The sequence below is a fragment of the Eptatretus burgeri genome, chromosome 6, assembly GCF_056783735.1.
Source record: "Eptatretus burgeri isolate ZD-2024b chromosome 6, Ebu_testis_v1, whole genome shotgun sequence".
NCBI classification, from domain to species: domain Eukaryota; kingdom Metazoa; phylum Chordata; class Myxini; order Myxiniformes; family Myxinidae; genus Eptatretus; species Eptatretus burgeri.
The window spans coordinates 111596310-111608119 of NC_140966.1; the positions used below are offsets into that span (position 1 = coordinate 111596310).

The 11810-nt window shown below is 32.0% G+C and overlaps 1 long non-coding RNA gene across 1 annotated transcript in view; it reads left to right on the forward strand.

The window, feature by feature from the left end:
- LOC147025626 (uncharacterized) overlaps positions 1-442 on the forward strand; it is a 2120-nt gene extending 1678 nt beyond the window's left edge. Inside the window, exons 2-3 of the long non-coding RNA XR_015059605.1 lie at positions 1-176; positions 273-442. The exon at positions 1-176 is cut by the window's left edge and continues 618 nt beyond it. This is a non-coding gene — a long non-coding RNA (uncharacterized LOC147025626). The remainder of the gene's footprint in view (positions 177-272) is intronic.
- The last annotated feature ends 11368 nt before the right edge of the window (positions 443-11810 follow it).

Genomic DNA, 11810 nt, shown 5'->3' on the forward strand with positions numbered 1-11810 from the left:
TTGCTACAACTTGGGGGGAAATTGTTGGCTTGGTTGAAGACCTTATGAGCGACCAAGACCTACAGAACGAGCAAGACCTTGAGTGGGATGACTTTGGTGTTCCTTGGAACTCTCTGTCTTGTATGGAACTAAACCTTCAAGTTGATGAACTGGATTCAAACCTCTTATCTGTTGAGGTAAGATTTTTATTTTCCTATTTTCAAACTTTGATTGAAGCATACTCATTTAATAATTAAATAACTTAATTAATACATTATTATTTTCTCTCACAGGAAATTGTATCTGAAATACAAAATGAAAATACTGCTTTTGCTACAACTTGGGGGAAATTGTTGGCTTGGTTGAAGACCTTATGAGCGACCAAGACCCACAGAACGAGTTCGTCCTTGATGACCCAACCAAAGAGTTATACCTTGGAGACCAGCAAAATCCTGAAAAAGAGTTTTACAGCAATAGTACTCATTGTGAGTTATCAAGACAATACCCACTGAACAAGTTATACGTTGATGAGCCAGAATACAAGTTTTACCTTGGAGACTCACAAATTTTGAAAAAATCAGTAAATGAGTTCTGCCTTGATGGTTTAAATAACTACCTTGGAGACTCAGGAAAAGGGTTCTGCCAAGATGGTTCTAAATATGGGAACTACCTTGGAGACTCACAAATTTTGAAAAAATCAGTAAATGAGTTCTGCCTTGATGGTTTAAATAACTACCTTGGAGACTTGGAAAGTTGGGTTTATTTTGAAGACTTGAAATGCTACCACTCTTTAGGATTTAAACCTATCAAGAAAGTTCTTACTCCCTCTTTCTATGTTATCAAATCTGAAAGCCTTAAAAGACAGAATTGGAAGAAGAGAAAAAAAAAAAAAACGTAAAATATATATATATACAGGTGGAAATCTCATTTTGAAAAAGACATTGTGTTGGGTGAGGATTGAGTTGGGGTTGAGATTTTGAATGTGAGGGTTGGGGTTGAGATTTTGAATGTGAGGGTTGGGACACACACACACACACATACACATCAACAAACAAAAGTTAAGCCTTGACTATTCAGTTGAGGATTCTGTGTTTGGGGTTCACAGATCTAAGAACGTCCACCCCTTGACACACATTATATACTGTTATACACCTCGGACTTGGCCCTCGAGTGTCCACAACGGTGTATAGTAGGAGGGAGTGAAGCGCCAACCTATTGCTCCCATTGCACACACACACATACACATCAACAAACAAAAGTTAAGCCTTGACTATTCAGTTGAGGATTCTGTGTTTGGGGTTCACAGATCTAAGAACGTCCACCCCTTGACACACATTATATACTGTTATACACCTCGGACTTGTCCCTCTAGTGTCCACAAAGGTGTATTATCTGCTTAGTTTTGTCTTTTGTAATCCCTGTGAATAAAATGAACCTAAAATCTCTTCCCCTTCCAAATCATATATTTTATAAGTCCAAGGAACCGTATCTATTACATCAACAATTTTAAAAAGTTCTTTCGTCCATCGTTCAGTAAAACCCTTTTCAAAATGAGATTTCCACCTATATATTCTTACGATATCACCAACTTTGAACTTAGGTTTTCTGACATTAATCTCTTTTTCATATTTTAATTTTGTAAATGTTTCTGATGGTTTCATATTTGTTGACGTGTGAATCGTGTCATTATACTTATCCACAATATCCTGAATAAAAGATGACCATTGTTGTGAACCGAGTTGTGTGAATTTTTTATATAGTCTCTCTTTTAAGGTACGATTAAAACGTTCAACAACAACTGCCTTCCCTTCATTAAAGGTACTGTATAATGTAATACTGTTATTTTTTAGAAAATTCATAAATGTCTTGTTATAAAACTCTCTACCCTCATCAGTCCACAATTTTTTAGGTTTTCTCTTACTTTTATTAAATATCTGTTGAAAAGCTAACATAAGAGTATTACCTGTTTTGTTTTTTAAAGGGACAACCCACGCATATCTACTCCTCAAATCAATAACGGTTAAAGCATACTTGTACCCCTTATCATTATTGAGTTCAATCAAATCAGCAGACCAGATATAATCAACTTCCTTGGAATAAACTTTCCTTCTCTGAAACTTTGTGAATATTGGTTTATGTAATTCATCAGCTAATTGCTCTTCAGTCTTAATGGCATCATTAGAGCCTATAAGTTTTTTGAATTTCCAAGTCCAAGTTTCAATTTAGCACTAATCATCTTCTTCACGATGAACCTATCAACTTTTTCTCTCAAGGTTGGATTTTGTATCAGAGACAAATTATACAACATTTCTCTATCGGCTTCATGCTTTTCTTCCAACGTTGTGGTATTCCCATAATCAATATCGTGTCTCATGCACACTTCATCAACTCTATTGATTGGTTTACTCCAGGATTTAGGATTGTCTGCCTCATCTAATCTTTTATCCAAGTTTGTGCCTGGACCACAGAAAGAATACCCTGGAAGATGTAATTCCCCTGGTATTCCAGTAGTTGTAAATTTACTTCCTGATAAAAACTTTTGTATATCTCCTCCGAGTTTGTGTTTGGAGATAAATTGATTTTTTTTTTGAACCACACACCGAACATATACCTTTTTGTATAACCCTGTTATTTTTACTTTTAATATATGAAATATTTTTAGTATTAGTTTTCTTTTTACATTTGAGACAATAACTCATTTATTTATGTGAAAAAGTCCTGCAGAGTGCAAAAACCTTTTTAGTTTCCAACATGCACATTTGAATCTTAATTTTTAAAACATAAAGAATCCTAAGAAATGCCATCACTCTCTCCTCCATTTATTTAAGAAAAAACTTGAATTAAAATGAATAGCTTGACGATGTCAATAGTCTTGAAGAAAATATTGCAAATAGACTTGTCAATTCTTTGTTTTCCTCCTCGGTGGGTTGAGTTATTTTCTGTAATACCACCAATCTTTTTTGAATCTCACTGGTTTCCATATTTTGATATTTATTCATTCTCTCTCTTTCCTCCCTCTCTCTCTTCTCTCTTTCCTCCTTCTCTCTCTTCTCCTTTTCCTCCTTCTCTTTCTTCTCCCTCTCTCTTCTCTCTTTCCTCCCTCTCTCTATTCTCTCTTTCCTCCTTCTCTCTCTTCTCCTTTTCCTCCTTCTCTCTCTTCTCCTTTTCCTCCTTCTCTTTCTTCTCCCTCTCTCTCTTCTCTCTTTCCTCCCTCTCTCTATTCTCTCTTTCCTCCTTCTCTCTCTCCTCCTTCTCCTTTTCCTCCTCTTCCCTCTCTTCTTCAACTCCTTCCTCATCCCTTACTATCCTTGAATCGTTTACACCCCATAGAATATTATACATATATTCATCAGGATTTCTTGTTATTCCTGTATCCAAAATAATTTTTTTTACAACAGGAAACCAATAAAATTTCTTTTGAATTTCTAAAAGAGCCTTACCTTTTCTTAACTTTATAATTTTTTCATTATTTAACATTCTAATTAAATCTAAAGTTGTCGGTTTATCAACATCAGCATAATGCCAATCTTTTATTGAAAATACCTCATTCTTATGTTGTAGAACACATTTATTAAAATACCGAATACCCTTTTCTTGAAGGTATGCTTGGACACAGAAATGATAATTTTCTTGAAGCCTTCTTGCTGTCATTTATGTATTAGAAATATATGTTAGAATAATATTATGGCACGAAACACCTCCCCATCTTCCCATAGTTAAATCATTTTGTATTTCCTTACTTATTATATATAATCCTGTTTTTTCTGTTTTCATGAGATAAACAAGGGCAAAACCATTATTATATTTACCCTTATTAAATTCTTTTATTTGTTGTTTACTAATCGTAGCCCCACAAAACTCATTCTCGATACCAAGTGCATAATATTCTTCCTTACGAGACTGATTTAATTGTTCCAGGTCTTCGAGGTTAATTTTAAATGACCAATTATACCCTAAATCATTCATATCATACCCCCATTGTTCTATTCTCATACAAACGATACGCCCTTCTTTATAAAAATTTATTTTAATTCGAACTGTGAATTCTGTATGACCTGGAGATAATATCAACACTTCTGTATCTTTGGAATACACAGCCGTTTTATTTAAGTATATATATTGTGATAAATCGCTTAATCTCACCAAGTCATTCGCGTCAGTCGGGCTTGGATAATTTTTTAATTTATAAGCATTTTTCATGTTAATATTTTTGTTTATATTATATTTATGTCGTTCAGCCTGTGCCTTTGTATAATAATTTGATAAATCAATATCCAGTTCTTGAGATACACCAAAGATAGAACCATCTTTACCAACATAAGTCATTTATATTAGATTAAAAATAATATCATAAAATTTTTTATTTTTGTTGAGTTGAAATAACACATATAGACATAATTGACCACAACACTTGGAATTTAATTCTTGGACTTGAAATGTTTGATAAACACCATTCTGTAAGAATTTTATGACTTCAACAGGTGGTGGAAGACCAAAACTATCAAAATAATATTTGTCTTGACGATTAAAAATACAAACCCAATGAGAACCGTTCCCATCATTATCTTCTAAGTTCATAATAATATTCTTTGTATGTTTCGGCACATTTGTTAATTCATCTCTCATACAAATAACCACATTATGATTTTTTAATTTCTTACAATATTTGGCAAGTTGTAAATTTGATGTTGTATTCTTTCCAAATTCTTTCAACCACTCATCAATGCTCATTTATTTATTAGAAAGATATAATCCATTACCTCTTTTCGTTAATTTTACACCTGCTTGTGCTATAGAAGAAAGCACATCTCCAACTAACAATCTCGCTTTATCAGGCAGACCTTCAAGTTTTTCAGCAAAATCTACAATTACACCACTTCCACTAATTTGTTTCTCCAACTCTTTGTTATGTCTTTCCAATTCTTTTTGAGCCTGGAGTTGAGCCTTCCTTTCGTTGGCAGTTTTCACCGCTGTTGAAATACCACCCGTCAATGCTCCAACCGCACTTAAACCAGCAAATAAAGGAATTAGAAATGGGAGAAATCCTCCACTCGTCTCTCTTATTGAATATTTTTTCAACATTGGTTTTGTCATTTTAATTTTAAGTGAGCCAGTGTCATTCAAGATTTTAACCTGTTCTCTTGTGAGCAAAACATCAATTCTTACTGCTCCTTTTCTCTGAATTGTATTAACGTTAATCGTACAAGGCTTTTGATTTTGAACACAAGATGATAGTTTATGAAGATTGATTTGATTAACATATACCCCAGTTGGTACTTTGCCACTCATTTATTTAACAAAAAATTATGTGAGACTAATCATCACACCATTATCTGTATTAATCTGCAATTCTGTTTCTTCCAAAAGCAAACAATATGTATCAACTTCTTCACTCTCTCCTCTTTCAATGTATAGGGAAGTATCCACTCGATTAGACTTTATAGTTTCCTTTTGAGCGCTCAGGTCAAACGCATAGATTGTATACAAACTTTTAAATGCTGTCATATCCAAAATAGGTTCTTTATTTCCATTACTTTCACACACCTTTTGGTAAGACTTGTATGCTTCAGCAAAATCATTTTTTTCCCAATTAATTTCCAATCTATCTCGTGGATAAAATGTTCCATCTAGAGAAACGCGAAGTTGTTTCACCTTAGCATTATCACTCAATGCATTATTCTTATCAGTCGCAGTATCACCATCTGGCTTTTTAAAAATCATCCACAGATATCGTGGCTTTCCTTCCAGAACACCCAAATTCCACGTGTAAGTAGTTTGATTGAGTTTAACGTGTTGACATCTTCTTTTTAGGTATGATACACTGAGTGGTTTCTTTGAGTTAAGTCTTCGATTCAACATCTCTTCTGTTTTAAGATTAGGAGTATATTCACTGATATACCAACTCATCTCCTCAATTACAAATTTATTCTGTTCACCAAAAGCACTACCAACACCAAAAAGCAATCTATTTTCATTATCATTCCTTTGTAGTTGAAATCTAATTTTAAGACCATACAGAACTTTATCATAATCACAAAATCCAAATATACCTTTAAGAGGAACTGCCACAGTAAAACTATTTTCTGCTTTTGTATCATCATTATACATTCCTTTCCTTTGAATATATCCAGGGTCTGTGTTTGTTCCCGTTGACATATCAGGAATAAAACCTTCGACAGACCCCTTTCCCATTCTATCACTGAATGTATAGAGTGTAAATTTCATCATTTCAGATACAGCAGAGACATAATCAACTGCTTCAACTTCTTGTGTTCCAATATACAATCGCACACTATCAAACATTTTCCAGAAGAAATCATTTACAAGTGTAGCGTTTGTGTTATTCCCAGCCTTAGTGAATTTAAATTTACACAACAAGAAACTTTCGAAGAGATTCAAATAGGTTTGTTGATTATTTATTTCAAAACTTTTTGTACCATTTGTATTCCAGTCTGTTCCAGTTATTGCATTTACCTTGAAGTAATCTTCTTTTTTAGTGGAGTTTGAGATAATAATAGTATCATCCAAATCATAGATACTATCAATTGCTTCCATACTTGTATTTATTTAGGAAAAAAGATGTTAAAACTTTTGAAACCCTGATCCAAGTATTTGAATTATTTTCTGTCGTTCTTGGGGGACAACTGAGTTTTACCTTTCTTAATTTCTTTTATTGCTTGTAATTTATGAGATTCCTTCTGAGCATCTTTTATACTCTTTACAGCACCTGCTACATTTCCCACAGCAGAAGCAGTTGAACCAATTAGGTCTTTATGTTAAAGAATAGTTGAACCAATACCCATGAGAGTATCAATTATCCCATCTCCTCTAAATTGATGTCCGACACCCCTTTGTCTCTTAGGTTTATAGTATCCTCTACCAAGATACATACCTTCACCCTTGTAGTACGGGGAAAGGAACATCCCATCCCCTGTAATTATTTTATATTTTCCCAACTCGTGTTTCCTCACAATAACCATCGTATTTATTTATTGGAAAACTTCACGTAGGTGAATTCTGATGGATATAACTTCTCCATTAAAAGAAATCACACGATTATCTTGGTCGGTTATCCTAAAATTTACTCTGTGTATGGTTTTTCCTGACACAGGTAGATAAACCAAATTTTTAGGTTCCATATTGAATTTATAACCAATTGGGGTTGAGTATGCGCTGAATGAAAATATTGTATTTGTTTTTTTTCCATCATTATAAGCACCATCAATCAAATCACAGTGAATTAACACCAAATTTATTCCTGAGGATATTTGAATGACATTATCACTGTAAAACGTCCCATTAGTTTCAATCTTTTTTGAGGAGAAACCCAATAACTCTCTAAATGAATTATCAATTGTGAAATCAACCTTGTAGTTATTTTTAACTTTAATCGTTGATTTTGAAGTATGTTTTTGAATGTTTATAACAATATTTTTTGGTTCATCACCCTGTTCTTTCATAAGACGAGCAATTTCGGAATATATTTGAGAAATCTCATATGCTCCGGGTGAGACTGTTATCGTTTTGTATCCACTTCCCGGATTATAACTAAACTTGTCATTTTTCTCGGTTATATTAAATAAGGTATTATAAGTTTCCATGGACAATAAAGATGCCTCATATTCTTTTGTTGTGTCAAGTTGTAGTGGGTATGGGAATGAAGATGTGTGGTCGCTTGTTGTGAAATTAAAACTCAGGATTGTGCTTCTCATCTTATTTAATATGAGATAAAATGTCTTTATATTGAGATTTATTAATTATTTTCATGTTCATCAACTGGTCTAAAAAGGCTGATGCTTCATTAAAACAATTGTTATTTCCAGCCTTCTTACTGCCTAACAACAATAACAGTCTATTAACTAATTGCGATGGGTCATTTGGAAGAAAACTAATACCTGAACCAAGGATACTTAAAGCCTGAATAATGTGTTTCTCCTTCTCATTCTTCCTACTTTTACCAGAAAGAATAACCTTATAATTTAGAGTGTTCAGCAAATCAATATCTACTCTATCATCATTATTTTCCATATCCAATGGTTTATCAATATACTTTGATTCATCCCTCACAGTTGAACCTTGTCTTCCATCTTTTGTGAGAAGAAACATTAATCTCGGAGTTAGTTTAACAGGGGGTTGAGCAGAACTTAAGAACCTTAATTCATCATTAAATATCAATACCTTTTCTTGAACAAGATGAAATATTGCTGGTTGTTCTGTTGGAATGAGTCCTGCTTTGGTTTTTGAATCCGCTGAATATTCATTGTTTTGAATAGCATTCACAATATAATCAGGGGTTGATTAATCTCTTCCAGTTGTTGAAATAAACCTTCATCATCATATTCTAATTCTCCTAAATGCTCTAATTCTTCCTCCGTCATTTGACTGAAATCTTTTAACATTTGAAGCTTTCTGGGAGTATATTCTACTGTGGGAACTGTGGAAACATCTTTCATTTTTTCTTGGGAAGTTTTTAAAAGTGGTTTAAAAAATTTCTCTTGTTTTCTTTCAAATGCTTCTTCGCCCGTTAGTTTCTGTCTGCGTTTCTTCTTTATGTCTTCCTGTTGTTTTACAACTTTTGAAACCAACTCTTGATGTTCCTTAAATCTTCTTGCTCTTTCTTTTGTATCCATTTATTTATTGTAAAATATCATTTAATGAATTGTAAAGATTAACAGGGAAATTTTCCTTTTCTTCATCATTCAAGTCGATGTGTTCAAATAAATCCTTTTCTTTAAATATTTCATCAAATTCTTTATTAACATTAATGCGAGTTGTAATTCCTTCTTCACTAATCCTTGCATCTCTGCTTTTCATACGTTTGCATTGAGTTTCTTCATCAACATCAAAACCGAATGATAAAATCTTCACCCCGCTCAGATATTTAATAATTTGTCTCATTCCTTCTGGATTAGTTTCTAATATCCCAACACCACCAGATTTTAGTTTCCTTAACTCACTCTTACAATGTGAATATTTTGTTGTACCAAGAGAAACCTCCTCAAATATTTTTCCTTCATTCCTCAATCGCATATGTTCCTCCACTGAAATATAGTGATAATCTTCACCTTTTATTTCTCCAGGTCTTATTGCTCTAGTTGTTGTTGATACAATGCGTATCACGGGGTGTTTTTAAGTAAATTTACAATATTCTCATTTGTACGACACAAGAACCTTGATTTATGAAAGTTTTTTCCAGAAGCAGATTTACCCACAAGATTTATAATAATAGTTGTCATTTATATATGTAATTGTTTATAAAACAAAAAATATATCCCTTAATATCTCATCTTGTTTCACAACAATATATTTATATTTTTCAGTCGTGTGCTTCATGTAATCCTCAAATTTCTTTTTACTACATAATGTAGAACAATTATCTCTCCAAAAATTATTGATATCTATTGAATTTAACTTGAATAAAACAAAAGTATTAGCATTGTTTCTGATGGAATGACGAGGAAGTTGAAAGTACGATTGACTAAGATAAATACAATTACAAGAAGAATGTCTCCCTCTTGTGTAGTAGCTGTCCATTACCGTTTGATTTCTCTCATTAACACAATCATCAAAGATAACGAGGTTCTTTTTTGATTTATCCAAATCTTGGGGAGACGGTATATCATCCGTATTATCACTAAGAATACAAGTTATAGGATTTGATTTCTTTTTACATCTCTGTGTATCACAAAATAGTTGAATTATATCTTCAATGTTATAATCATTTAGGTTTTTTTGACGTTTAAATAAACCGATTATATCTTCTTTTTGAAGACCAGCATTAAAACCTTGTGAGAGTAGTTGATACTCTGGTTGAAAACTCGACTTTGTGAAAATTATTAAATTATCATAATCTAAAAAGTTGGGAGTGAGGAGCATTTTTAAAAGTAAGCAGGTTTTTCCACATCCACTTGAACCAACTATGAGACATCTTAATGAATTTGGGAGATTTTTATGGTTGTTAAATTTTATCTTATTTTCCCAAATAGGTAAAAAATCATTCATTTATATATTTGGAAAACAGGTTATTTAATTTATTATTGGCTTTTTTAGAAACTCTATATTTTATCCTAAGTTCAGGTTTAATTTCAAGATAATCCATTATTTTATTTATACAATATCTTGTGTTGATATTTCCCTGAAAATTACATCCATGAATAATATACAACAACAATCCTTTGAACATTTCTCTTATACGTTCAGTTTCTTCCCTTGTAAGGAAAGGTGTGTTATCACCCTCATACTTTACATTCATTTCTCTAATCAATCTTGTAAAGTAATTCATTTTTGGTGTAAATCTAAAAGAATTATTTTCCTTTTTATATTTTTTATTATCATTAATTAGAAGATAATCACAGAATATACATTGTTTATAGGCTTTTGACTCTGTGTTTAATCCCCGTCTTTCACACGCAGGACAATTCTCAAATTTGTCATATGGAGAATCAGGAAAGTCTAGCATATTTATAAAGTAAAACTTTACTTAAACTGAAATTCATCTATACTTTCAGTTGTATATTACCATCGATATCGATATACTTTTTTTCATTATCAGATTCAACGACAACATTTTTTATATTAAAGGTAATTTTAAAATTATCGTTAACTACTATTGAACGAAATGTCATTTCACCTGATATATTAACATCCTTTATTTCATCAGGATTTACATCTTTAGGGTTGTTGAAAAAAATACAAATTTCTCCTTGCATATTACAGATGGTCTTATCTTTTCTTTCTAAAGCTTCATCCATAAGGTTTTTGTTCTTTGATACTTTTTCTTGTTTCATTGCTTTTTCTAGTTTTGAATATATTACTAGAAGGAGAGGAGAAACTTTTGTTAGAGATACTTTAATTGATGTTCTACCAGGTATACTAAAAGCCCTTCCACTGAAGGAAATTGAAGAACTCATATTATTTACCATAATAGTTTTTATCCAATAGTTGTTATATTTATCTTTGTTCAATTTTACATCCTTGACATATTTCTCAGTATCTTTAACAGATGAAGAGATTGATTGAAACTTGTCTTTTGTGTCTTGAAACATTGTATTTATTAAGTGAAAAAGTTGGAGGATAAAATGTTTTTAAGCACAGATTCACCTATAAATTAAACGAAATTTTCATCAAGAAAATTTTAGTTTAAGCAAAGTTTTATTCTATAAATATGGTGAATACAACGTACTGCGATGTTTGTAATCACGAATATAAACATTATAGAAAACACCTCCGAACCAACAAACACACATTTAATCTATTTCATCAAATATCTCCTCTTGAGTTGGAAAGAAAACATTGTGATATCTGTTCAAAGGATGTTTTGAAGAGTAGTTATAATAAACATCTTCAATCACAAAAACACAAGAAAAATGAGTTTAAAGTAAAGGGAGACTATTATATTAAAAACACTGATGGGGCATTTAAAGGGCATATAAAAATAAGGATTTTTCAATTTGGAGAACCCGGTCCATCATCAATAGCTGAATCAATTGAAATAGTGAAACCCGATGTTGAAAAATTTATTAAAAAGACATTAAAAGAAATGAAAACTTTAAAGTTTTATATGGGAGTGAAAATGAATATGAAAAGACAAGATGAAGAACATACTCCTTATATGAGAACAGGTCTTCATTTTATAACATCATTTCAAGATTTTTTGAATAGTGGGGTTTATGAAGAACTATCAAGACAAGAGGAGGATGTTGATAATACAGTGGTAGGAAGTGGATTCAATATTTAAAAAAATCATCTTTTTAGATATACACATTCTAAAATCAAACCCTCTTAAAGCTTCTTCTTACATTGAATTACCAAAAGAAATAAAACTAAAGAAG